At 38.2% G+C, this 819-nt stretch overlaps 1 pseudogene; it reads left to right on the top strand.

Moving 5' to 3' along the window:
- The window catches only part of LOC105295535, a 1,824-nt pseudogene extending 1,393 nt beyond the window's left edge, over positions 1–431 (top strand).
- Positions 432–819: the final 388 nt, after the last annotated feature.

Genomic DNA, 819 nt, shown 5'->3' on the forward strand with positions numbered 1-819 from the left:
ACCCAACACTAACTAACAAGGAAGTGTAAGCAGTGCTCATTGAGAAGCATTTGGAAATTTTCCACACAGAATTTCAGAACTTATTGAATGTTGACAAAAATGAAGATTTGGGTCACATGTGTAATCTTGTGTCTAGAATCCAGTATGGCTTAGGAGAATTGAAAAAACAGCACATTTATAATCAGGATTTTTTAGCAATTGAAAAGTATGGAGAAGCTGCTTTAAATTACCCCAAAATGTATGTACAGACAGTATTGGATGTTCATAAAAAATACAACACCCTGGTCACGTCTGGGTTCCACAACGCTGCGGGCCTTGTGGCTGCACTGGACGAGGCTTGTGATCACTTCATAAACAGGGCAGTTACCAAAATGGCTCAGTGGTCCTGTAAATCCCCCGAGTTTCTGGCTCAATAATGCAACTCCTTATAAATATGGACAATGATACCATTTAGCCCAGTTTAAAAACAGAGAGGAATCTAACCTTCCATGCTGAGGGCTACATTCTACTACATTTAAATGTATATACTGGCTACATAATTCACAGCCGTCATCTGAGGAAGTATTTCATTTTTGTCAACATCCAATAAGTTTTGAAATTCTGTGTGCAAACAAAAAGAATGGAGTGAAATATTTAAGGTATCCAAAAAAATTATCCTTCCAGATTGAGTACTTTGATGATTATGATGTGTCAATGTAGACTCTCCAATTGTAATAAATGTACTACTCCTGTGGGATGTGCTGATAAAGGGGTAGGAGATACATGTGCGGGGACAGCAAGTATTGGGGAAATCTCTGTATCTACCCCTGAATTTTACTG

The sequence above is a fragment of the Pteropus vampyrus genome, unplaced genomic scaffold, assembly GCF_000151845.1.
Source record: "Pteropus vampyrus isolate Shadow unplaced genomic scaffold, Pvam_2.0 Scaffold107, whole genome shotgun sequence".
NCBI lineage: Eukaryota > Metazoa > Chordata > Mammalia > Chiroptera > Pteropodidae > Pteropus > Pteropus vampyrus.